Source organism: Mauremys mutica, chromosome 5 (genome assembly GCF_020497125.1).
Source record: "Mauremys mutica isolate MM-2020 ecotype Southern chromosome 5, ASM2049712v1, whole genome shotgun sequence".
In the NCBI taxonomy this organism is placed as follows: Eukaryota; Metazoa; Chordata; order Testudines; family Geoemydidae; genus Mauremys; species Mauremys mutica.
The window spans coordinates 135,429,422-135,456,844 of NC_059076.1; the positions used below are offsets into that span (position 1 = coordinate 135,429,422).

Below are 27,423 nucleotides of genomic sequence, written 5' to 3' on the forward strand. Positions count from 1 at the left end.
CTGGATGTCTAAACTGGAATTTTTAGTCCTGCAGCCTGAGCCTTGTGAGCCCGAGTCAGCTGACTGCAGGATAGAAGTATCCTGGAGGTATGTCTGCATTGCAGTTAGGCACCTGCAGCTGGCCTGTGCCAGCTGACTCGGGCTGTGGGGCTGTTTAACTGCAGCATGGACTTCTGGGCTTGGGCTGGAGCCCAATCTCTAGGACCCTGTGAGGTCAGAGGGTCCCGGAGCTCAGGCTGTGGCCCAGCCTGGAAGTCTACACTGCAGTTAATAAGCCCTGAGGCCCGCAAGCCTGAGTCAGCTGACTTGGGCCGCTGTGGGTTTTAAACTGCAGGGTAGACATACCCTGAGTGTCTTGCTCCCTCTACAGTACTAACATTACAGCCAGTGACTCAGAGAGAGAATGGTCTAGTGGTTTCGGTGCTAGCTTGGGACTTGCGAGCTCCAGGTTCAGTTTCCTGTCCTACTACAGACAGCCTGTGGACCTTGGGCAAATCACTTTGTCTCCCTGGATCTCCATGTCCCCCTTTGAAAAATGGATATAATAGCACTGGCCTACCTCAGGGATGTTGAGGATAAATACATTAAAGATTATGAGGCACTTGGCTGCTAATGTAATGGGGGCCAAATAGGTACCAATGATATCCAGATAGACTAGTCTCCTTAAGAGGAGATTATGCACTCAATGTGGAACAATTTGCCATATTGAAATGTGGTAGTAGACAGTTTGCCATGCAGCATAGGAGTGTCTCAAGATGGTCTGTTCATAACATGCTTGCATGCTGAAGAAAAAGTATTCCTTGTTCACATGAAACAGATTTGGCCTCCTCATGGTGATGAAAAGGACTTTACCTCATGGTGATTACAGCTGGGAGGCAGATTGCTTATTTGGGTAAGGAATGCTTCATTCAGGGATTGTGAACTCCTTTATCTCTGAACAGATCTGTCTTTGGGACACTCCCACATGAAATGAAGGTTGTCTACTGCCACATTTCTGACAGTCAGTCAGCACTTGAGGATCAGCTTTGATATGGATATGCAGATAGATAACCTGTACTAGTACTTTTAATCAAAGCTCTAAGTAATCTCCAGAAGCAACTGAGTATCATCCATTAGGACCATTCCAAAAGCCAATTTTAAGAATGGCTTTTAAAAGACCTTTTAAACAAACATGGAGTCTGGGGGAAGGGTTGGAATATGGGAGTAACATGGGCCCTTATACCATGGTATAAGGGGGAGAGGAGAGAACATGGGGGGAAATCTTCAAGTCACTAGGGCCTGATGAAATACATCCTAGAATACTCAAGGAGCTGACTAAGGAGATATCGGAGCCATTAGCGATTATCTTCAAAAAGTCATGGAAGACCATCGAGATTTCAGAAGACTGGAAAATGGCAAATATAGTGCACATCTATTAAAAGGAAAAAAAAAAAAGGAAACAAGACAATCTGGGGAATTACAGACCAGTCAACTTAACTTCAGTACCTGGAAAGGTAATGGAGCAAATAATTAAACAATCAGTTTGCAGACACCTAGAAGATAATAAGGTGATAACAAATCTGTGCTGACTGTTATTTAAGGACAAATGATGGGGGAGGGGTACATGTGCTATATCTTGACTTTACTAAGGCTTTCGATACTATCTCGCATAACCTTCTCATAAACTAGAGAAATACAACCTAGCTGTTGCTAGTATATGGTGAGTGCATAACTGGTTGGAAAACCGTTCCCAGAGAGTAGTTATCAGTGATTCACAGTCAAGATGGAAGAGCAAATCCAGAGATGTCCCTTAGGGATCAGTTCTGGGTCCAGTTCTGTTCAATAACTTCATCAGTCATTTATATAATGGCATGCAGAGTACACTTATAAAGTTTGTGGATGATACCAAGCTGGGAGGGGTTGCAAGTGCTTTGGAGGCTAGGGTTAAAATTCAAAACGATCTGGACAAACTGGAGAAATGGTCTGAATCAAATAGGATGAAATTTAATAAGAACAAATGCAAGTACTCCACTTAGGAAGGAATGGTCAGTTGCACCCATACAAAATGGGAAATGATGGCCTTGGAAGAAGTACTGCAGAAAGGGTTCTGGGGATCATAGTAGATCACAAGCTAAATATGAGTCAACAGTGTAACACTTGCAAAAAAGTGTTACAAACATCATTCTGGGATGTATTAGCAGGAGTGTTGTAAGCAAGACACAAGAAGTAATTCTTCCACTCTACTCTGTGCTGATAAGGACTCATCTGCAGTATTGTGTTCAGTTCTGGGCGCCACATTTCAGAAAAGATGTGGACAAATTTGAGAAAGTCCAGAGAAGAGCAACAAAAAGGATTAAAGGTCTAGAAAACATGACCTATGAGGGAAGATTGAAAAAAAAAATGAGTTTGTTTAGTCTGGAGAAGAGAAGACTGAGAGGGGACATGGTAACAGTTTTCAAGGACATAAAAGGTTGTTACAAGGAGGAGAGAGAAAAGTTGTTCTCCTTAACATCAAAGGATAGGACCAGAAGCAATGGGCTTAAGTTGCAGCAAGGGCAGTTTAGGTTGGACACTAGGAAAAAATTCCTAATTATGAGGGTAGTTAATCATTGGAATAAATTGCCTAGGGAGGTTGTGGAATCTCCACCATTGGAGATTTTTAAGAGCAGGTTAGACAAACACTTCTCAGGGATGGTCTAGAGAATACCCGTATATACTCATGATGCATCAGAGAGCAGGGAGTTGGCTTATAAATGGGTCTACACCAAAATGTGATGATTTTAAACTCTGTGGAATCATTGAATTGAATACCTAATACATTGTTGTTTTGTTTACCTGGAGCATCTGCAGGCATGGAGCCCCTCAGCTCCCATTGGCTGGGAACAGCAAACTGCGAACACTGGGAGCTGAGGGGCTCCGTGCCTGTGAACGCTCCTGGTAAACAAAACGTCCAGGCCCGCTAGCGGCTTACCCGAACGGGCCAGGAGCCAAAGTTTTCCAACCCCTGAAATATAGGGTCAGCTTATGAAAGGGTCATACAGTTTTTGCGATTTTTACCTAACCATCTTGGGGGGTTGGCTTATAAACGAATGGGCTAATGAATGAGTATATACGGTACTTAGTCCTGCCATGAGTGCAGGGCACTACTGGACTAGATGAGCTCTTGAGGTCCCTTCCAGTCCTATGATTCTATAATCTACAGTTTATACCAGGGGTCGGCAACCTTTCAGAAGTGGTGTGCCGAATCTTCATTTATTCACTCTGATTTAAGGTTTCGCGTGCCAATAATACATTTTAACGTTTTTAGAAGGTCTTTCTATAAGTCTATAATATATAACTAAACTATTGTTGTATGTAAAGTAAATAAGGTTTTTAAAATGTTTAAGAAGTTTAATTTAAAATTTAAATTAAAATGCAGAGCCCCTCAGACCGGGTGGCCAGGACCCAGGCAGTGTGAGTGCCAGTGAAAATCAGCTCACGTGCCGCCTTTGGCATGCGTGCCATAGGTTGCCTACCCCTAGTTTATACTATAAAATTAGAATGTTCAAAAATGTCTTTGTTTTGTTTGTTTTTTAAATGATACCAGGTGGGAGGGGCGGCGAGGCACAGTCCCGGTTTTGTTCTGGGTCATTTCACAATCCAGACATTTTTAGCTGTGTGGCTTTGCAAGTTTTACATTTAATTGTGTGAAATAAATAGGGCCTGATTTCTGAAAGTTCCTGTTACTCCAGTAAAAACCAATGGGAGCTCAGGCTCTCAGCCTCTTTGAAAACCAGACTGTCAAGTTTTTGAAGGATGCAATCTGGCTGCAAACTGACCAAAGGCGGTATTTTCAAAAGTAACAGAAAACAAGTCACACTGAAAGTCATGGGGGTTTGTGCACCTAAATCACTTAAATTCTTTTGAAAATCCTACACCGTGTGCACAAAATTAGTAAAAAGGATTATTTTTGAGTCTTAAATGTCTTTCACTTGCATGAATTTTTGAGCAAAATAGCCACATTTCACAAGACTTGCAAAATCTGATCTTTCTTGTGCATTTATAAACATCTAGGTTTTGATTTTCGTGGTAACTGTTTCACATAGCACTGGCATTAAACACAGTGCACCAATGTCCTGCTTTCTGGATTCAGTGGTGTTTGTGTACTTAAATAAAACACAGTTCATACAGACCATGCCAGGAAGCATGCTGGGACCTGTTAGCAATACCTTGAGCTGTTTATATAAACAAATACACCTTACGCCTTGTCTCTGACAGTTACCTCCTTGAAATTAGTAATTTTGGCAGTAGATTGTGCAGCAGAAGGTCTTGCTCTTACAGGTGATGGGGAAAACCCATTTGGCATCCCTGTAGGTTACCTGGAGTATGTGCTAGTGCTGCATATCTGATCACAGAACATTTGTGATCCCTTCGATTCCAGCTGTTGTTCTTGGAGAGCCCCAAGGCAGTTTCCAGGACCTGCACTTTTGAAATACATTCACAAAGAACTGACACCTTGCAACTGATTTGGCAGCTGGGTAGTGCAGGAACCTAAATGAGTTGTTATTCCATAAATGAGTTACTGGGGTATTTGTGTGAGTTTAAAAGATAACTGAGGACCTGAATCTCTGAATTCAAGTATTGTACACAGTAGGTTGAAGGGCTACTTCTAGAAAGTCAGGCTTCTGTACCAGATACAGGCTGGCTGCAGAGTTTCCTTGTTGGAGAGATGCACACTAGTTGGGTTCACAATAAGATTTTTTTTTTTGTGCCCAACCTTATTACACAGGAGGGCCACGTAAACCTAAGCACCACCTTGTGTGGGCCAAACATCCTGTATTGATTTATATTTTAAGTTCAGCTTGTTTGGTATGTATTTAGATAGTGTTTTCTATGTACAGTATTGTTTGTTTACACACTTGTAACCTAAAATGATGTAAATATGACAACAAAATGCTAATGAATCTGTCGTTAGTATATTGTGCTGAAGCAGGCTGTAGGCCTTAAGAAATGCTCTGATTGGCAGTGTACAGCCCACGGGCTGTAGGTTGGGCACACTGGCTTTAATGTTCTGCTGGTGGTATGGCTGAGGTTAATTTAAATAAAGTATGTGACACACAGTGCCACCTAGTGGCTGAACAGTATAATACAGGTTAGCATTCCATAGCATCTCTCCCTTTAAGTCAGTGGTCCCCAAATTTTTGGGAGTCATGCCCCCCCCTTACCCTGTCTGCTTCTTCATCCCCGCCTGGAGTGGGGCTGGAGCTCCCATGGCGGGGGACACGGACACACTTAGGCCATGGCTACACTTGCAAATTTGCAGCGCTGCAGCAGGGTGTGAAAACACACCCTCTCCAGCGCTGCAAATTGCGGTTCTGCAAAGCGCCAGTGTGGTCAAAGCACGGCTCCCAGCGCTGTACGTTATTCCCCACAGGGAGGTGGAGTACGGACAGCGCTGGGAGAGCTCTCTCCCAGCGCTGGCGCTTTGACTACACTTAGCCGCGGCAGCGCTTTGAAGTGCAAGTGTAGCCATAGCCTTTAAGGGGCTAAGTCTGAGGCTGCAGCTGGGGATGGGGGTAGGGCCAGAGCCACAGCCAAGGGTTGAGGCCAGGGTCAGGAGCGGAGCTATAGCTGGGATGCAGTGGGGGGCCAGCAGCACGGTCCATGGCCAAGAGCAGAGCCGCAGCTGAGCTGCGATGGGAGCCAGCAGCTGGACCTTCTGCCAGGTACGGAGCTACACTGAGGTTGGGGACCAGGGCCGCAGCTGGGGGAGGGACCAGAGCCGAGCTGGGGCAGGTCTGGGTGGCGCTCCCTCCCTGCTCCTAATGGGGGCTGGCCTGGGATCACTGCTCTCCCCCCGCCCCCTTGAACATTCCTCTGCCCCACCAAGGGGGTGACCCCCAGTTTGGGGACCTCTGCTTTATGTTGTACATCCCTGATATTCAGTACAGATCAGCCTAAGTGTCTGAATCGTACTGATTTTCTAATTACACAAACTGAATGTGTAACAGCTTTCTCACGTGGCTGTGGTCAGTTTGGAATCCTTGAGTCATTGTCTTGTTCTGCGTCTATCATCTGTAGAGTTTGCTCTGTTGGTTCTTTCTGAAGAACAAACTGTAGTGTCAATGGCTTTTGTTTAACTCTCCACTATTAGTCTCAATTGCATGTGGTCTGGGTGTTAAATTCTTTCTTTCCAACAGCTGGAGTTGACCATCCTTTTACTCCATTCAATTTGATACAAATGTAGTGACTGGGCTCTAGGCTTGGCAGTAGTCTGTTGTAAAAGTGTTTGTAAGCACTTTTTGCCTGTTTATCTGATTTGGCTACTCTCTTCATATCTGGCCACTTTGCAGAGAGATTCTTTTCCAAAATGGGAACAGTAGTTCTGAGTTTTCCCATCAGGAACATAAGAACAGCCAGAGGGAATGACCAGAACAGGTAAAGCAATCCATCCCGTCACCCATTTCCAGTTTTTGGCAAACAGAGGCTAGGAACACCGTCCCTGCCCATCGTGGCTAATAGCCAGGAGTCATGCTGGACCATATCTGGTAGCTACTGCTGGTGTTGATGTGTACCTCAGAAGATCAAGAAATGGATCTTCCTGCTCTGTCTCTCCATTTGCTTGTGGGTAATGTGGGCTGCTAGTAATGTGGTCAAAATCCTATTTCGTCCAGAATGTCTTAAATTCTGCCTCAGTGAATTGTGGTCTGCTGTCTATCATTAGTCACTACCAAAATGAGAGAGAGTGTGTACTTCGGTTTCTTGATAACACCATGACATGTTATGTCTTTCAAGTACATAGTTTCTATCTACCTGGAAAAATAGTCCACTGTGACTGGGTAATGTCCTCTGAATTCCCATACATTTGCAGCTAGTCTCTTGCAAGGTCTGTCTGGTAGAGGTGTTTGTATAATTCAGCATTGTCTCAAGTTTATTTGTACTGCATCTCCGTTCAAAAGTCCAATATCAAATATTCAGCATTCTTCAACCTTTCTCAGTAGGCTCATCTTCTTGTTGATCTTTTGATTGCTTATACTCTGAATGCATAGCTTTGTGTTTGTAAGTTGTTTCTGTGGTGAAGTGGTTCTTGCATTTCAGAATACCTCCACCTCCAGTCAGAGCTGTATAAGTCACTTCAGGAGGGGTTGTAGGTTATTGTAAGTCCTTTCTGAGATGACTTGTGATGTCCGCTCCTGAGTCTATTTTAAAGTCAGTAGTTTTTCATGAATTAGTTTCACTGTCCAGGCAGGCTCTGTCCTCACATGTGATAGATCCAAGAAATAATGGCTCTTGATTGTAATATGAATCAATTCCGTGACTGCAAAATGTCAATATTTTGTGCATTTATTACACTTTTTGTATCTTTGACTGGACATGCATCATCTCTTAGGGTAGGTCTATACTTACCCGCCAGGTCGACGCGTAGAGTTCGACTTCTCGCAGTTTAGATTAGACGCGATAGTTCAGACGCGATAGTTCGAACTCCGAACGCGCTCCCGTCGACTCCGGAACTCCTCCACCGCGAACGGCGGTGGCGGAGTCGACGGGGGAGCCGCGGACTTTGATCCCGCGGCGTCTGGACAGGTAGGCAGTTCGAACTAAGGTAGTTCGACTTCAGCTACGCTATTCGCGTAGCTGAAGTTGCGTACCTTAGTTCGACCCCCCCCTTCCCCCCCCAGTGTAGACCAGGCCTTAGGATAAGAATTTTTTCACATCTTGTGCATTTAGGCTGTAATGCTTTGGTGTTTGATTGGAATTTGTCCTTCTTAGCCTGGAAGTTATTTCTTCTTGCCATGGGAGGTCTTACGGTAACAATTTGAAGCCCTCATGCTGTGTCTGTTAACAGTTTCTAAGCTAGTTTTCTTCTTTTTCAGGTTTAGCAAATTGTTACTGGTTTTGCTGTCTCTCCAGCTCAGACTACTTGAATAGCTGTGTGGAGTTTTAAGGTTGCTGTTTTTTTTAATTGTAGCTGCTGTGAAAGATTTATATCTGTTAACCAAATAACTAACCTGTCTCTGATACTTTCGGCAAATAAACTGGTGTCTGAGCTTTCCTAGAACAGGCACAAGGGATGAGGAACATCTCTTTGCAGCTCAAAATCATTTAGCCGATTATGTATTTATCTAGATTTCTATACTACAGTCTTTTACTATATTTGTAAATATTATTCATTTGGATTATAGTAGCATACACCACATGCTAGGCCATGGGTTCTCAACTGAGCTAGATCACAAATAGGTGTCCGGGGGGGCGCTGCAGCCATCTTTCCCTTTCCATACTGCTAAATGGAAGGGGGGTCTCAGCTAGATCCCTGCTAGATGAGAGTGGGGTTCTGGTATGGAAAAAATTGAGAACCACTGTGCTAAATTCATTCCAAACATGTTGGATAAAGTCCTAGAAAAATAAGTCTATGAAGGATATAGGGAAGGGATAAATCATACAAGCAAATTTAAAAAGAACATATAGTTAGTGTCCCCATTGGTCCTGTCTGTAGCCACTATTAGTTTAGTAGAAATTAGTCTAGAGGAAAGATTTGGAGGAAGAAGAGGAGGAGGAAAGGGTAGTGGCAGATCAGTTCAGGAGGGCAAGTCAGTAAGAAACAAGAATGGATAAGAGAAGGGGCAGAGCTCTGAAGGGAAAGGTGAGGACAGGAAGCAGTGGAAAAGGGGAGTTGGTGGAAGTATTTAGAAGTGGGGGGCAAGAGGCAGGGAAGAATACTCGAAGTTGCTAAGGAGGCTGGAGAGGAGCACGTTGCAGTGATCAAGGTAGGAGTTGAGGGTCTGGTCAAGAGTTCTAGTTGTGAGCATAGATAAAAGGTCTGAATTTAGAAATGTTCTTAGGTGGGAGAGGCGGGAGTGCCAGGCACTGGACGTAGCCTGGATGTTTGAAGCAGAGGGAGGAGTCAAAAATTATTCCTTGTTTATAGGTCTGAATCACAGGGAGGATGGTGGTAACAGCTGTGACTGGGAATTAAGGAATCTGAAAGTGAAATATCCGAAGGCGTTGGAATCCAATGCCTTAAATTCAAAATTCTGTGTTAATGCAAGGTTAGGAAGGTTGCATAATTTAGAACTGCATGAAATCTGAAAGACAGCACCTCCCACAGCACAGCACTCCTAATACCATGTTGGGGCACTGAATCAGCAACAACTCAGAAGGATGTATGAAGTGTACTGAATCAGCAACATATGCAGCTCCTGCATGTTCTGCAGCAAAGCTATTAACATTCACTGCTTCTGCTTTAGAGCACCTTATTTCTATTACTAGACCATGCTCCTTCATAAAAATAAAACAAAAACCCTCTCCAGATTAGGATCTAAATCCAGGTGGTAAATAACCTCTCAGCTATTAATGAATAGCTGCCTCCAGCTGAATAGATACTAGCTGCAAGCTTCAGATTAGTTTACTGCTCTCACACCACCATTTTAATACTTACAATCAAAGAAAGGAAAGGCCCTTAGTTGCTTCACTGTGAAGGCAACACGGAAAGCAAAGTTTCATAAAGATGCTTGTTACAGGAAAAGCACCCAACCCCGTATTTCTACTGCTGTTTCCCCTACTGAATTCAAGTTGTCGGTGAGGTTCACATCTGCTAGATGAAAGCTCAGCCACATTTTGTGCATAATGCAAATTTTCCCCCAAATGACTGATCACATGAAACGAATGGTCCACTCTCCGGCTGCTGGCCTAGCCCACAGGAGGCTGTTGGGCGTCAGTGAGGCATCCAAGTTCCCGCTGGGCTCATCTTTGCAAAGGTGCGGTCTGTGGCACCGAAATTGCCAGCTAATGTCAAGCAGAGAGGCTTAAAAATATTCATAGGCACAAAACCAGAAATCCCCAACAAACTCTACTGGTCTCGAGTAAGCTTCTTGGAGAAAAAGCTCTTTCTGTGGGGATGGGAGTGGAAATTATGCTACTTTGCTTCACAGGAGAATCTATTAACTCCTAAAAGGCTGTTGTCTTTCCAGAGTGCCAGCCAAAAGGCCTGACCCAAACCCGATTTAATTCAGTGAGTCTTTCTAGAGACTTCAGTGTGCTCTGGATCAGACCCCAAATGAGTCTCTTGGGAAGACATCATAGATGGTGAAACCTCTGATAGGCTGAATACTTTCTCTTTTGTGCCGTCACTGTTTTAAAGCACGCAGCACAGTTTTATTTGATCTTTAATTAAAGATCATCTCTGCTGGGCACTCTGTTTTTGTTGGTCCCTATGGTGGTTGTTTAAAACAGTTTTCACTGTATGATGTATGATTTTAGTCTCCAAAGGACTTTAGACCAAGTCCTGTATCTTAAGTGTCTGTAGCAATAAGGGGGGGTTGACCAGCTGTGGAGTGGAGTGCTGTAAAAGCCCTATTCTCTAAGTGTGAAATTCACCCTAATGTAGAATGCCAGTGTAAGGCTTGTGCACCACTCAAGGCCCACTTATTTTGCCGGCCTGTTTTGAGGGTTTAAAGTGTGACTCTGTTCTGTTTGTACAGCACTTAGCACAACAGGGTGTGTGGTCTATGACTAAGGCTCGTAGGTCCTATGATAATACAGATCATAATGAAATGTTGCATAGGCCTTGTGCTGTCCTTCTGCACGTGGCTAAATGTCACCATAGACAAAGGAATAGCAAGAGCGCCTCAGTGGCTCTGAAGTGTAGTACTGCAAAGCAGCATGATTTACATCTTTTTCCTTTTAATCATTGGTCTAGCAAGGCCTCTTGTCTTGGGGACATGACATGGAACAGCATCTCTCGCTCTCTCTCTAGTGTGTGTGTGTGTATATATATGTGTGTGTAAATATAATATAAAAAATGTGTGTAAAAACAAAAAACTTTTAATTTTTTTTCCTCTGGTCATGAACCACGACCATGTTTTGGGGGGGACCATACTAGTCCTGAAAGGATTTGCACTGGTGTCCTTTTTAAACACTCCATTCCTTTGTGAGGCTCTTCGTCATAATCAGAGTTGTGTCTTGCTTCACGACTGAGGCAGAACAAATTCAGGTTGTGAGCTCTTCATAGCAGGAACTATTTCTTACTAGTCTGCACAGCACTTAGTGCCCTGTGGCACTGATCTGGTTGGGGCCTCTGGGTGTGATTATGCTGTAAATGATGATCTGCCAGTCAAGTGCCTTTGCCCCAGTGTTCCCCACATGATTGTAGAACGCTAAGCTCGTGAGCAAGATGGAGATATTATTTTATACTTAAGGTTCTCTTGCGTGTGGCCCAGGGAATGCTTCCAGATGCTCCTTGGAGGAGTTGCACACATTTTCAAGAAGTGCTGCTTCCTGGTAGTTGTAGCTCAGTCCAAAATCCTCTGTTTCCAGAGGCTCTTTAACTGAGTAAGCTCCTTAAAAACAAACAACCCCCTCTCTTTGCACAGTGTATGGCTGATGCCCCACAAGGGAACAACCCAATTGGTGTTCCACCTTGCTGTGCAAAAGCAAGCCCAAAGAAACAGCCACAACATGCTCTGGGGAGAGAGTGTGGTGGAGGCACTATGAGGAGATTCATTGCAAATAAACATGAAGTCCCACACCCACGGAAGGGGAATACACAGCCCAGATGTGAAATAAGGGATGTAATGACTGACTGCACCCATCACGTTTAAACCACTTTGCACCCATACCCTTAATCCTGTCCTAAAATTACCTTTTCATGTCACTGAGCTCTCTTGTTGCTGCGGGGTACTGTAGGTGTGAGGCAGGGCGGGTTGAGAGAAGAAATATTCTTTATCTGAAGAAGTGATCTGTGTGAGGGAAAACATTTGAAAACGTGTTTACTGAGTAATGTGAGTTCTTCACTCTACTTGATGGCATTTCTCTGTTTGTAACATGAATTTGTGAACACCACATCCAATCAGTTCCAAAATTGGAAGGGGAAATAGACCAGTAGTGCTTAAGTTATGTTTGGTGCCTAACTCCTATTGAAATCGGTGGGTGTTATGCACCTAACCTGCTGGTGGGATTTTCAAAAGCACCTTAAGCATCTGTTTGCATCTTAAGCACCTAAATACCTTTGAAAATCTGGTCCTTCATCTCTGCCTCAGTTCCCCATCTATAAACGGAGGTTAATAATACTTTATCCTACTGTTTGCCTATCTTGTCTATTTGTTTAGATTGTATTTGGGGCATGGGACATTGTATTTTTGTAATGGGACCCTGAATTTTGGTTGGGACATCTACACACTACTGTAAAACAAAAAATGATCATCCCCATAATATAAAGGCCCACCAATGATCTATTTTTCAGGGCAAGTCACAGGCCCAGCTGCATCAGAGGAAAGTCTGAGAAACCCCATACCAAACAATTATGGATTAACCTGCTCTTAGGAGAAGTTTCTTCCTGACCCCCATCAGTTAGTGGTAGGCTTATATCCTGAAGCATGAGGATTTATATCCCTTCTAAATTTTGTACAACAGCGAAGTTTGGATGATATTGTCCATATAAATGTCTAATCCCTTTCTGAATCCTTTTAAGCTCTTAGCCTAAATGAGATCTCAAGGTAACGAGCTTAATGGGCACATTATATCTAAAGAAAAAGTGTATTTCCATGGACTGGTTTTAAATCTGTTGCCTTTATTGAATATCCTCTTTTTCTAATATCAGGAAAAGGGGGGAGAGTCTGATGGACCTTTTCAATATCTTTTGTTATTTTATCTCTCTCTAATGTCCCGTCTTTAATCCTCTAAATTAAGCAGCCCTAACCTTTCTAACCTCACCTTACATGGAAGTCTTTCTACACCACTGATAATTTCCATTGCCCTTCTCTAGGCCTCTTTCTGTTTCTTTATCCTTTTTGAGGGGGGATGCTCAAATAGGTCTCAAGCTTCATGGATATTACCCATTACGGTGCTTGTAAGAGCATAAAGGATTAGTGAAGTGCAATACTGAAAAGTTCAGAGAGGAGAGTTCTTGCCAAGCCATTTGTACTTGCTTGTTGGACCTCAGTTACCCCTTCACTCCTACCACCTAGCAACAAATGATTTGGGGTGGGCATTGTGCTTGGTGGATATGCTGGCTGTGACTCCAAAGCCGCTGACTTCTATGTAATTGACTTCTTACTGTGCCTAACAGCTAAGACCACAAGAGACATTGAGGGGAGACCCAGCTGCATTTTCCTGTCCGAACTTTCCTTTCTACTTTGTGTTTGCTATTTCCTTGAATGCTTCATTTTAAACTCCTGTGCAAAATATTTTGTGTGTATATGTACCGGTATACAATCTTCTTATACAGTCCACCTTAGCAATAGCAAAGCTTGTGTGCTATAATATGCACACATGCACGGAAGTTAAACAAAGGGAAAGAGGAGGTTTATAAAAAAAGAGAGCACTCTAGAAAAAGCAGACAGAAGTGAGTGTACTGTAGATCTGGATATGCTGTAACTAATATTACATTTTTAAAGAATTGTGGTGTTTCAGCATGAATTTTATCTAATGGGGAAAGATTACCAGCCTTGGTAGCAGCAAGTTCTCTTCTATTCCATACATCAGCTATAGGATGAATAGCAACCTCACAAGCTTTCCCCCTTTCTGTTCCATCAATGTACTTCAGCACTGACCTGGATGCAGCAGCTGTAGGAGTAAGAGGGGAGATTCAGGCCCCTTTCCCTTTCATACCTTTTCATCAGCAGATCATCTCCAATCAACAAAGCATTTAAGCATGTGCTTAAGCAGGTTTTAGGTTAAGCATGTGCTTAAGTCCTTTGCTGAATAGGGATGGACTTAAGCCGCAAGTCAGTAAAGGCTTTTAAAAGAGTTCTCCTTTTGCTCCAGGGGTAGAAACCTGTGTATTTTGTTTTTGTTTGTATTTTTTTTCTTTTTGGGGGGGCTGAATGACCAGGTTCTAGTCCCAGCTCCCAAGGTGTGTATGACTTGTATGTTAAGTGTGACTTGTCTGTAGGTAGGCATGGAATTGATTATATTACCAAACCCGTAGTTCTGACTGTTAAAAGAGGAGAGAGAGAGTAATTTCTAAAACACATTCAAAAGTATAGTCCTCATTCAGAATGGAATTTGAGCATATGCTTAAATTTAATTGTGCTAAAATTTCATTGACTTCAGCATGTACTTAAATACTGTTGAATTGGATCCCCAGCTCTCCTCCTCCCCCGCCACCCTCCCCACCTCTCCCTGTATTTAGGTATGGATTGGTTTGGGTGTCACAATAGAAAGCTATAATTAGGAGTAATGGAACTAATTTAAGAAAAGGGAACCTTCTGAAGGAACAGACTTGTTCTGACAAGGTGGGGTTTCTATGGGGAACAAAAACAGAATGTAAGCAATCGATCAGTTATTTTTATTTTGTTCCTTTTCAATATTAAGCTATTAGAAGGTAATGGTACAGGAATTGCTGGGAAATGTGGATTGGTGAGAGTGGGGTTTGTTGCAGATTTCTTACTTTTCAGTTTTGAAAAGGAAAATTTAATCTGGAAATTCTTCCTGGCAGCAAAATACATAGTGGAGATAGCCCAAAGTGGTGTTGGAGGCAGTGTCCGCAGTCAGCTGGGGTTGACTTCTTGTCAGGAATGGCAGAAGGTCCCTAAAGTAAGTGTGTGTCGGGGGGGGGGGAGGGGCAGGCCACCTGGGCCGGTAAAAATGAGGGGGGGGGATGGCACCCTTGCTCCCCCTATTCTGACCCCCCCCCCCCGCTTCCTGTCTGACTTCAGATGTGTGTAAAAGCGTATGTTCCTGGAACATCAGCACATAATTTCACATTTTATTGCACATCTGAATACCTGCACATTATTTTTTTTTATAGAGGTTTGAGAACTGAAATGTCCCTTTTTATTTTGGTGAGGCTTGATGCACTAAAATAGACCTTTTATTTCCTCTTGTTCTGAATGCCAAAAGCTGAGACCCACTTAGTGGGCACTTCCATCTCTCATTTCCTATTCTAAACAGAGAGGTCTCAAGGGACCTCATTTGGGTCCAGGCTTGTTAAGAGGGAGCATTCTGAAAATGAGACACACATGTTTCAAGGTTAAGTTTCTGACAGCTGTGCTTGTTAGCGTCTGCGGAAAAAGAGATGAATTACCAGAATAATGTGGGTCTGAATTTTCTCTCATTTAGGCTGGTGAAATCCCACTGGTGCCTATGGAATCCCTCCTCACTCGCACTGGTGTAAGGAAGAGAAGGGATGCAATTTATCTGCTCATATTCCACCCCATAACCACTCTCATCCAGAAGTACTTCCTAATTTATGATTCAGATAGTTTTGAAAAATGTATCTTAATCCTCTTTCTTCATTTGCACAAGATTAAATATTTCACCATATTCAAGGGTACACTGTCAGGTCAAATTTGGCTCCATGTTTAAGATCCGTAAAAACCTTAAGGCCAGTGGAAACAGTCTCATGATTTCTTTTTCCTTTTAAACAAATTAACATGAGAGTTTACCACCCAGACATTGCTGCATGGTCTTAGTACATGGCAGCCAGAAAGTGAAACTGACTAGAAACCAAGGGGAAATTGATCAGCCTGTTTTCCATTGTCTCATGAGAGAGATGCTCTAAGTAAACAAATGACAAAATCACTAAATAGCACGATGGAATTTTAAACGTTGACACCTGGGATTAATGCAGCAATCTGTTACTTTTGGAGTCCAGTCTTTTTCTTGCATGTGGTAATGTGATCTTAGTCTCTATTTAGCTACATCCTAGCAGCAGATGTATAATTATGTTCAGTAATTTAAAGTATTAAGATGCTCAAATGTTGTGTGTAGATCAATTTTTTCATAAACATTTTGAAAGACATTTCCTCTTATCTTATCTTTTTCTCTCCAAGATCATTGGCCCAATGATTCACAACTCTCCATGTATTCAGGGAGCTACAAAACAATGTGTTTAAGTTTATAAACTACTACCATTTTAAACAATGTTCTGAAATTCCTGTCTTGTCTATTGCATTATTTACATCATGATACAGTCTCCCAAGTGGAGTGTCACTAATCTTAGATTTGGGGTCCTTTAAATCTGATTTGGGGACCTTTTAAATCTAGACTGAATAAAGAACTAGAAAATATGAACAGAACAGTTGTTCATTGGCCCCTTAAGTAGTCACTTCCAATATCATTCATGTAGATAGAATCTAATTCTGCTCTCACTCTCTCACCAGTGTAAATCAGGCGTAACTGCAGGGAAGTTATGGGGATGACATGGGTATAAAATTGGTGTGAGATCAGACTCAGGCCCACAGGCATTTCAAACCCCTAGTCATATGTAATAGCCAACATAAATGTTATAGCCGCAAACGGCACAGCTTTCCAGTAGTGCCTTGTATAGCCCTTTATCATCTAATTATTCTGCTTCATTATAAATTAACAATGAGGGGAAGATAAGTTTGGCAACCAGTTTGCTTAGAGGGGTCAATTTATGCTGCCTCTTGGCAATGCAGTGTAATTTTAGGCTTTCCCCATGGTGAATGCCATTCTCCCTTCAAGCTCACTGACTGTATATGGCCTAAACACTTTGTAAATGGGTCGGATGAGGCTGTGTATGATTGTAAAGTGACGTGAACAATGTGAAAAATGCACCTTGGCTAATGTGGGGGGTTGTGAAAGAAAATAAAAATGTTTTTGTCCTTACTGACCCAGTTCTTACAAACTGGGTCAGTCGGGCAACCTATGTAATCTGCTGGCGCCAAAGCTTGTATGTCACTGTGCTTGCAGGGGGCACGCAGGAGAGGGAGTGGGGAGGTACCATGGCTTAGCTTTAACCCTTTCATAGTCAGTGGGAAGAGTGCCCAGCTTCCCTGAGTATCTGGTCCATCTTGCATAGATTGTAACATGACAATAGGGCCATATCTGGGCTCTGCTGCTTGTGAACATGCTTGAATCCAACGTCTTGGCTTGGGCACGTTCCTGTAACTTTGAGATTAGCAAAAGATGCATTACAAAGTACTGCACAGAAAAGCAGCAGCACAGAGCAAGTGTCTAAGACTGAGAATGTTAAAAACATAAACTATGAGCATCATTAGGGAGGCAGCTTGGTCCAGTAGTACTGTACTGGGAGTTGGGAGAGATGAGCTCTGTTCTTGGAGTTACTACTGATACCCTTTGTGCGCTCTGGCCAAGTTGCCTGCATCCCTTCCTTATTAGGGGGCTGGGTAGGTGAGTCAGAACTGATTGTCATGCCTTAAAACAAAATAAGTTGCTATTACTGATGCACTCTGTGGGTCTAGTTTTCTGATGTGGGCCTTAACTAGGGGCTTGTCTACACTACAGAATTAAGTCGATTTAAGTTAAGTTGACATACAGTCACCACAGTAATTAAAGTGGTGGTTCATGTCCACACTTGTTGTTTCTGTCGGTGGTTTGCATCCTCACCAGCAGAGCTTCCACCGACTGAAGTGGATCATTGCAGGACACTGACAGCTGGAGCCGGGCAGCCCTGGGGCTGACAACCTCAACTGTAGGTGCAGGGATCACAGTTCTCTTCCCCCCACCCCAACTCTCAGGAGGCTGTCAGCACCAGGGGCGAGAGGTGCTCCATTCGGAGCTGACAGCCAATGTCAGTAATGCAGCGTCTACGTAGACAGTGTCTCCCTAACTACATCAACAGAAGTGCTACGCCTCTCGTGGAGGTGGAATTATTATGTTGGTATAGCAGGCCACTTACTTCAGCGGAAGCAGCATTGTAATGTAGACACTGACATAATTAAGTAAACGTAAGCTGCCTTATATGAGCCTAACTCTGTAGTGTAGACCAAGCCTAGGATGTCCAAATCCTATCGTTGGGTGCCCACATAACCTATTTAGGTGCATACATGCCATTTGAATGCTGAAACCTGGAACTGCATGCATGGAGATCTTGAAAGCTGCATTCAGATGAAGAGGAAAAGAGGGAGCCAAGATTAAAGTCTGTAAACTGGGCTCTGCATCCACACAGCTTTCTGCAAGAGCGTCGTCTTATTTACTCATGGAATTTGTTTCCCTCTTTGCCAGTTTCATGGGCGCTTTTGGAAGGGAAGCAGCACTCACATGGGGTGAAGTTCCTCATTCCTCTGCTTAAAAGATTCAAGTAAATTCCATGGGGGAGGAAGTATTGAGCCCACGGACAGTAGGCTGTCAGAAATCAGATGCCAAGACAAATATTGCTTGGGGGAACACTTAAACTGACTCAAGGCCACATTATAGTGTCATGATTACATGGGAAGTTCTACTTAACAGCTCGTATGACATGACCTTGTTAGTGGAACTCCTTGAATGCTAATATTTTATGCTGCAAAGTCATGGCAGGGCTCTTCTCTGCCCCTATATCCAAAAGAGCAACAGACTGGAGTCGTGATTTGTAAAATACTTCAGAATCCTCCAGAGTGTATATGAGACTGATATCACTACAACCAACCTTCCCCACCCGGCAACCATCTCTGCCTTTCTTCTTATTGTGGATTTCCCTCCACAAACCACCTTGGATAGATCGTGGTTTAAGAAGGGAAAGAAGTTACATTGGAAACATTTAGCTCTTTTTCCTCCCAAACCATAGAAATCACTAGTGGACATGGGATAATCAAATGCCATGAATGCTTTTCATTTTGCAGCCTTGCTTGGGAGAAGAAAAAATGTGTTCACTTGTATTAGAGCTTAGTAAATTATTCTTTTTGGAGCAATCCTCTGGCTGGGGTCAGCAGAAGTAAGGGGCAAGCTGGAATTTACTTCACCCTTTTAACTGCTTAACCCCCTGTGTGTATTACCCTTCCTTTTATACATGAAGATCCTTCAGCAGCACTAAAGTTAAAACAGCCCAGGCAAAGAAAGCTGTTTTTGTTTAGCTCAAGTCTTGTCCTGGTGCATCAGTGTCTTTTAGATGGGGACAAGATCAGTCAACTCGCAACCGTTTCTCTTGAAAAAAAGAGGAACCTATTTCTGCGTGGCCATCTGTAGTTCCCAGATTCTTTTGCACTAATGAAAGGGTATTCAAAATGAGAAACTGGGAGAGCTGGGCTAAATGGTTCTGGGCCATTTCTGAGAGCCAAACAGCTGAGCAGAAGGGGAAACCTCCTTTCGTTGAGGACTTAGGTGGGTCAGCCATTTGGAGCTGACCTGTTGGTGCATGACTACAGCAGCCCAGTACTACCCTAATAAAAAAATAATAATTGGAGATATACCTATCTCCTAGAACTGGAAGGGACTTTGAAAGGTCATCGAGTCCAGCCCCCTGCCTTCACTAGCAGGACCAAGTACTGATCTGTGCCCCAGATCCCTAAGTGGCCCCCCAAGGATGGAACTCACAGCCCTGGGTTTAGCAGGCCATTGCTCAAACCACTGAGCTATCCCTCCCTCCAAACCACAGTCTCCTGATGGCTCCTTAGATGTGGCACTTTAGGTGACTGCTTGTTTACTCTGTACCTGAGGCCACCTTCATACCCTTCCAGACAAAAGCTTCCTCAGTAGATATCTGTATCTACTTCTACATTATGGAAGCATGGGAAGGGAATGAATGGGTTTCCAAAGCCACTACCCTGGATAGGGATCGGGGCTGCTAGAGAAAACATCATAGAGCCATTAGCTTAAGCTACTCTTTATTTGAAACAATAACTGGTCATTGGTAAGACACAAAACATAGTACATCTTATATAAGGTGAGGAAGGAAGGTCTTGTGATTAAAGTTCTAGATTGGAACTCGTACATCTTGTCTATTTAGATTATAAATTCTTTGGGGCAGGGACTGTCTCATACTAAGTATATAAACAGTGCCCAGCTCAATGGGGCTTGGCTCTCACTGGGACCCCTGGACACTACGGTAATAATAGTACAGCAAAGTTCTACTAGATGCTCTGCTGCTATAGGAGCTGGTGGATGAATGAGAAAATGCAAAAGAGAATCGGGATGGGAAAGGAAGGGAATGAAATAGCAAAATGGTGGATGGCTGTGGGCTTAAACCTGTATCACAGATTCGAGTATGAGGCCTGGTTTACAGTACAAAGTCAGGTTGATGTAAGCTGCCTTGCGTCGACCTAGTTGTGCATGTGTCTACACTTTAAATTTGTCTCCCAAGAATGTAAACACCCTGTTACAGTGATGCAGTAACACCACCTTCCCAAACAGAGTTGAACCATGGTTGATGTACTTGGGGCAATGCATCATGAGTGCAGACACTGTATTATCTATGTATTATCCCTGATAGTCCTCCAGCAGCTGTCCCACACTGCCTGACACTGGCCACTCTGGTCACAATTATGAAATCCACTTCCCAGGTGTCACCTAGACTGAAAGCCCCCCTTTAAAGCCACATGAATTTTTTTGAAATGCCATTTGCTGATTGTACAGCTTGATTAACATACCCAGCAGCTCTACATTATTGTGTATAGCTGCCCAAGCCAGCTATATACTCCACATGCGTTCTGAACTGGAGTAGACAGGAGAGATTGGATCTCCTGCGCCTGTGGGGAAGCGCAGAGGCTGTGTAGGCACAGCTACGGGCTAGCCATAGAACTGTGGACATCTATGAACAGATTGCTTTCACACAGCATTACTACTGATTCCTGTTGTTCCCCTTCTCCTGCATCCCCCATGCAAAGGAACTGCAGCAGGCATATCAGAAGGCCAGGGAGGCCTGCCATCAATCCAGTGCCTAGCCACAGATCTTCCTCTTTTATGAGAGCTGCATGCCACACTTGGCGGAGACTCACCACCCCATAGGCCACCGTGGACACCTCTGAGGAGCCCAAGTCACAGGCCCCCTCAGTGAACAGTGAGGAGGATGAGTGATGTGACTGGGGGACATGCAACCGAGTGGTCAAGCTATGCTGCAAGCCAGGACCTGTTTGAGACTCTACTGCAGTCCAGTCAGTCCCGGCAGTTGAGCATGGACAAGCCTGATGCAGGGAAGGAATCTTGGGTAAGTGTGTACATGTATTTCCCATTACAATGATGTACTGATGGTATCCCCAACTTAACTGGACATAGCTGTTGACTTTTCATTAGTTTACTTAACCTCTTGTACCACAGTCTCTTCTAGTATATCTGTGGAGGTAGGCAGAGGGGTGTGGGGAAGCGGGGCAGCTTGTTTATCTACACAAATATGTCCCTTGAATCCTCATAAGAGATCTCAATAAAACTTTAATGGGAGGTACTCTGCAATACTCTCCCAAAGATTTCTAGGGATGGCGGGCTTATTTCTTCCTCCGTATTAAGCCACTTTCCCATACCAGTCAGCGATAACTTCAGCAGGACACTATCATATTAAACAGGGTAGCGGCATACAGGCCTGGAGGCCTGGATGGCTCCAGAATGTCAGCAGCAGCTGTGCTTTCCATGCCTCTGTCACCCTCAGAAGTGAGATAGCCGCTAAAATCACCACTGCCTGAGGGGAAAATGGTGCCAGCATTCAGTGCCATTGCCCTATACTCATGCAACTGAGCAATTCCCTCCTCATTTCCTTCAGCCCTGGGAGGCCATACTGACCATTTCTGGTGCTATGAGTCATGCCATGCACAACCACTCTGAAGCAGAAGTGTCTGTAAGTGTGTTGTATTTAACACTTTAGGGGAGCAAGGGAAGGGAGTTCTGATCTTAGGGTTTGCTTTCCATTATGACTATATTGACAATGGTACCTCTGTTTGTATTATCTGTAGCTGCTGCCATAGCGGCCTTGAAGCATTCCCCCACCGTACCTGTGGAGCGCCTGAGCCAGGTGGGGAGAAGAAAGAAGAGGATTGGGATGACATCTTCTGCGAGATCCTGCAAGTCAGTGCTGCATCAGGCTGTGAGCAGAGAGCCTGGAGGGTGAATATTTCAGACTTATGGAGAAGGGAAGAGTGGACAGGAGAAAAGGCCAGGAGCTCTAGTAGGAAAAAGAGAGGGAGATGCACCAGGACATAATGGGGCTTCTCTGACAGCAAACACAGATGCTGAAAGAACAGGAGTACTTATGGCACCTTAGAGACTAAGCCCTGGTCTACACTACGAGTTTAAGTCGAATTTAGCAGCGTTAGATCGATTTAACCCTGCACCTGTCCACACGATGAAGCCATTTTTGTCAAGTTAACGGGCTCTTAAAATCGATTTCTGTACTCCCTGACAAGGGGATTAGCGCTGAAATTGACCTTGGTGGGTCGAATTTGGGGTAGTGTGGACGCAATTTGATGCTATTGGTCTCTGGGAGCCATCCCAGAGTGCTCCATTGTGACTGCTCTGTACAGCACTCTCAACTCAGATGCACTGGCCAGGTAGACAGGAAAAGCCCCGCAAACTTTTGAATTTCATTTCCTGTTTGGCCAGCGTGATGAGCTCAGAGGTGACCATGGAGTCCCAAAATCGCAAAAGAGCTCCAGCATGGACCAAACGGGAGGTATTGGATCTGATAACTGTGTGGGGAGAGGAGTCCGTGCTATCAGAACTCCACTCCACCCCAGAGGACTGCCCAAGAAACAGGAAGCTGGCATTCAATAAGTTTTGAAGTGCAGTGTGGCCTTGTCCTTCCCTCCTCCACTACCCCACCCAGTGCTTCCCTCCTCCCCCACCCCTCCCGGGCTACCTTGGTAGTTTATCCCCCAATTTGTGTGACGAATTAATAAAGAATGCATGAATTTGAAACAACAATTACTTTATTGCCTCTGCAAGCGGTGATCAAAGGGGGGAGGGGAGGGCAGTTGGCTTACAGGAAAGTAGAGTGAACCAAAGGGGCGGGTTTTCATCAAGGAGAAACAAACAGAACGTTCACACTGTAGCCTGGCCAGTCATGAAACTGGTTTTCAAAGCTTCTCTGATGCGCAGTGCGCCCTGCTGTGCTCATCTAACCACCCTGGTGTCTGGCTGCACGTAATCAGCGGCCAGGCGATTTGCCTCAACCTCCCACCCTGCCAAGCGTCTTCCCCCTTACTCTCACAGATCTTGTGGAGCACACAGCAAGCAGTAATAACGATGGGAATATTGGTTTTGCTGAGGTCTAACCGAGTCAGTAAACTGCTCCAGTGTGCTTTTAAATGTCCAAATGCACATTCTACCACCATTCTGCACTTGCTCAGCATATAGTTGAACTGCTTCTTATTACTGTCCAGGCTTCATGAGCCATGGGAGCAAGGGGTAAATTAGGGCAGGTGCGACTGCGCGGTGCTGCCAGCTGGGAGAGCAGCCTGAGGCAGTAGCCTCCAGCTCGCATGATATTCCAGGCAGGACTGAATCTCCATGAGATGAAACTTAAGAGAATGACCTGGAGTCACTCCCATTTATGTCCAGGTGCCCCTGACCGACCTCACCGAGGTCAGCCAGGAGCACCCAGGAGGAGACGACGATGGCTAGCAGTTGTACTGCACCGTCTGCTGCCGCAAAGGCAAGGAGCTGCTGCTGTGTAGCAATGCAGTACTGCATCTGCCAGCAGCACCCAGGAGACATATGGTGAGCTGAGTGGGCTCCACGCTTGCCATGGTATGTTGTCTGCACGGGTAACCCAGGAAAAAAGGTGAGAAACGATTGTTTGCCGTTGCTTTCACGGCGGGAGGGAGGGGGGCCTGACGACATGTACCCAAAGCCACCCATGACAATGTTTTTGCACCATCAGGCATTGGGAGCTCAACCCAGAATTCCAATGGGCAGTGGAGACTGCGGGAACTGTGGGATAGCTACCCACAGTGCAATGCTCCAAAAGTCGACGCTAGCCTCGGTACTGTGGACGCACTCCGCCGACTTAATGCACTTAGTGGGGACACACACAATCAACTGTATAAAATCGATTTCTAAAAAATTGACTTCTATAAAAATCAACCTAATTTTGTAGTGTAGACATACCCTGATTTATTTAAACATAAGCTTTCGTGGGCCACAGCCCACTTCATCGGATGCATAGAATGGAATATACAGTTACAGAGAAAATGAAAAGGTGTTCTGTGTGTGTGTGTGTGTGTGTGTGTGTGTGTGTGTGTGTGTATATATACACACACACACACACAATCTCCTTACTATATGTTCCATTCTATGCATCCATGTACTTGTGATGCTACACCTGGTGTATATGCTCAGTGCCAATGCAAGGAGCCAAGTATGCACACAGACAAGCAACGTACTGACCGAGGTGGCTTTATGCCAACATAATATGTGTCAACAAAAGCTTGTAGCATAGACATGCTCTGAGTGTGTTATGTGCTAGCTGGAAGTTGTTGACCAGTGAGGGGGGAGGGATAGCTCAGTGGTTTGAGCATTGGCCTGCTAAACCCAGGGTTGTGAGTCTCTGTTAAGTGAAGTTCCTCCCAGGAACTCTGATAGCTTTATGATGCATTATTTTTCAGCTTTGAAAAGCCAGGGCTAAATCTCCTGTATGGCTAAAAGCACAGCTATTCAGAATCTGGACAGTGAAACCTGGCAACGTTTTAGCAAGTGAAATCACTTTGCTGCAGTCAAATTGGCAGCTTTCAAAAGGGTAATTTGGTATGAGGAGTTAAAGCCTTTTGGTAATAGCTGCATCTTAAACAGGGTCATCTGACACGCTTTTCCCCTCTGTATTTCACGTTCACCCTGGTATAAAAGAGTCTTTCATGAGTTTTGACTCTTGTGACTGCCAGACTTGCCATGGGCTCTGTGAGGAATAAAGAATCTTCCCTACACTCCCTCTGCTTGTGCATGCCTGTATGATCCCATAGACTGTCTCGAATTGAGTGCAGAGCAGGGGGCAAGGTCTTCCTAAGTATGAAACTGTTTGGTTTTTTTAGTCAGCCCTAGAAATTACTACTTGGGAGCATGCGGTGCAGGGAGGGGGAGGGGGAAGAAAAAGGTAATGGAAACCTGCAAAAAGGCTATTGAGGTCTAGCATTTAGGTCTTCAAAGCTAGCACCAAGGATATGTCTACACTGCAGTTAAAAACCTACAGCTGGTCCGTGCCACCTGACTCAGGCTTGTGGGGCTTGGGCTAAGAGGCTGTTTAATTGAATTCTAGATGTTTGGGGTCAGGCTGGAGCCCAGGCTTTAGGAACTTGCAAGGTCAGAGGATCCCAGAGCTCGGGCTGCAGCCCAAGCCTGAAGAGCTACACTGCAATTAAACAGCCCATTAGCTTTAAGCCTGTAAGCCTGAGTCAGCTGGCATGGGCCAGTTTGGGGGTATCTGATTGAAGAGTAGACGTACCCTAAGGGTCATGTCTCTATGCCTAAATAGTACAGGGAGGATGAGTGTAAAGACTATTCTGGAGTGTATCTAAATCCAGTTGACAGAATGGGAAGAACTGCCTGGCTGGCTGGCTGTGGAGATGGATCATTGAATCTTTGCTTCAAGGTCACTAGGTCGAATCCAGCCCAGGTTGGTAATGATTGAGGCTACGTCTTCACTACCCGCCGTATCGGCGGGTAGTGATCGATTTTTCAGGGATCGATATATCGCGTCTCATCTAGACGCGATATATCGATCCCCGAACGCGCTCCTATCGATTCCGGAACTCCACCACCGCGAACGGCGGTGGCGGAGTCGACATGGAGAGCCCCGGACATCGATCCCGCGCCGTGAGGACGGGTAAGTGATCGATATAAGATACTTCGACTTCAGCTACGTTATTCACGTAGCTGAAGTTGCGTATCTTATATCGATTTTCCCCCTTAGTGTAGACCAGCCCTGAGTCGTTCCCATCTGATGGCCCTTTGGTAGTTATGTGAAAGGAATCTGGCTCAAATGAAAGGCTTTCTCCATCCAGTTCCTAATAGATATCTCAAAATCTACCATTGCAACTGGTTCCTAGTGGCAGTCTCAACAGAGGTCAAGGACTGAAATACCCTTTCATCCCTAGAGGGCAGTCATTGTAGGATGGGTATGGGGAAGCCTACACTGCATTTACCCGCACTGAACTCCTCTATGCATACCAAACTTCTGTCTCAGGAGCTGTCAATACTGGCGCCTTTCGGTCAGTGTTAAATTCAGTTAGGAAAATACTATTGCCTTGACTAAGGGCTTGTCATTATTGCAGTGTTAGTTTGAGGTATATTTTAAGTGTTTCTTCTATCCTAACTCTCAGGCGCATACACAAATCTCTAGCTCCAGTTAGGTGTTGCTTAAGCTACAGCAGGCTGGCCTGTTGAGAGTCATAGGTTGAAGCTTGATTGCTGCTGCCTAAGCTAGTAATGTAGAGGGATGCAGTTACTCTGTTCTTCCAAACCAAACGCTCAGTGCTACTCATCCAGTCACTGTGTGGTTTCAGGGTTTGTTTTGCAGTGTTACTGCTCTCACTAAAACGAGGCTAACTTGAATGTAGGTAACTCAAGTAACTGTACAGTGAAGATGCAACCGGAGAACAACTCCAAGTGTTCAGTATTCATGCCAAATATTTCTCTTGGCCCCTGTACAGCTTTGGTTTGCCTTTACCCATTTCCCACCCTGAACTCATTAGGATAGAGGACCTGGGTCCTAGAGTAAATATCTTGTCAAATGCTCCGTACTGATAGCTCAATGAGATGAGTTAAACCTTGGGTCACGGCCCATAATAAAGAAGTGATGAAGAATGTTTCCAGCTGGTGTTTCTTGGAAGATTTTTTTAAAATGAAATAGTCAACACTCTCTTGTACATTAATTCTGCTCACACTTGTAGCGAGAATGTTAAGCCATTAATCATAAACACTTTCTGGAAGCTGCTGCAGGACAGTACTTTAGACTTGGAGGGAAAACAGCAGCCCCAGTGCTACAACCAGTCTTCTGGACTTTAGAGCTGGGGCCTTCTCCTATTGAAATCCATGGAAATTAAGATTAGGGGTAACATTTCAAAAGTGATTTTGGAGCCAAAGTCCCATTTTCAAAAATTACTTGGGCACTTAGAAGCCTAAGTCTTATTGAAAGTTAGTGGGATTTAGTGTCTTTCATTTTTGAAAATGAGACTTAGGTGCTTTTGAAAATTTTACCTGAGGCCCTTCCTTTGGTAAGATTTGGCTGTTGCAGGAACTTTGGAACGGGTACAAAGAAGGGCCACTAGAATGATCCGAGGAATGGAAAGCCTGTCGTATGAAAGGAGACTTGAGGAGCTCGGTTTGTTTTCCTTAACCAAAAGAAGGTTGAGAGGAGATATGATTGCTCTCTTTAAATATATCAGAGGGATAAATACCAGGGAGGGAGAGGAATTATTTCAGCTCAGTACTAATGTGGACACGAGAACAAATGGATATAAATTGGCAGTCGGGAAGTTTAGGCTTGAAATTAGACGAAGGTTTCTAACCATCAGGGGAGTGAAATTCCGGAACAGCCTACCGAGGGAAACAGTGGGGGCGAAGGACCTCTCTGGCTTTAAGATTAAGCTTGATAAGTTTATGGAGGAAATGGTTTGATAGGATAACGTGATTTAGTCAATAGGTCAATAAAGTGCAACCACTGGTAATTAGGACCGAGGGTCAATGTTGGGATATTGAACAGTGTCTGGCTGGAGAGTCTTGCCCACATGCTCGGGGTTCAGCTGATCGCCATATTTGGGGTCGGGAAGGAATTTTCCTCCAGGGTAGATTGGCAGTGGCCCTGGAGGTTTTTCGCCTTCCTCCGCAGCATGGGGCAGGGGTCGCTTGCTGGAGGATTATCTGCTACTT

General features: G+C 44.4%; 1 protein-coding gene across 6 annotated transcripts in view; it reads left to right on the top strand.

The window, feature by feature from the left end:
• The window catches only part of PTPRA (protein tyrosine phosphatase receptor type A), a 240,968-nt gene that overhangs the window by 128,792 nt on the left and 84,753 nt on the right, over positions 1 to 27,423 (top strand). The window contains exon 1 of one of the 6 annotated variants that reach the window (XM_045017597.1): positions 14,468 to 14,490. The exons of the other annotated variants lie outside the window; for them this stretch is intronic. The gene's annotated coding sequence lies outside the window, so the exon portion shown is untranslated. Of the gene's footprint in view, positions 1 to 14,467; positions 14,491 to 27,423 lie in introns of those variants that run through there. 6 annotated transcript variants of the gene reach the window in all.